Source organism: Hypomesus transpacificus, unplaced genomic scaffold (genome assembly GCF_021917145.1).
Source record: "Hypomesus transpacificus isolate Combined female unplaced genomic scaffold, fHypTra1 scaffold_176, whole genome shotgun sequence".
Taxonomy (NCBI): domain Eukaryota; kingdom Metazoa; phylum Chordata; class Actinopteri; order Osmeriformes; family Osmeridae; genus Hypomesus; species Hypomesus transpacificus.
Genome location: NW_025813730.1, coordinates 202,278 through 202,548, shown reverse-complemented (window position 1 = coordinate 202,548; position 271 = coordinate 202,278).

The following is a 271-nucleotide window of genomic DNA, read 5'->3' as shown; positions in this document are numbered from 1 at the left end:
AACGTCTTCCACGTTAGGTTTCCAGAGACCAACACACACACACACGCGTGCGTGCACACACACAAAGGCTCTCAGGAAGAACGAGTTTCAGACAAGAGGAAGTCTCATGGATGCTTCAATTATGTATCGTCTTTCAAACTGTCATGTTTAGACCGCTTCAATTATTCATCCGTTTCAAGATGGATGTCTGGACCGGTGGGGGAACTATAGTCTACGTTGCCAGGGGCTGATCTGGGCAGCAGCAAACCAGCCCAGCACTAAACAAAAGCAT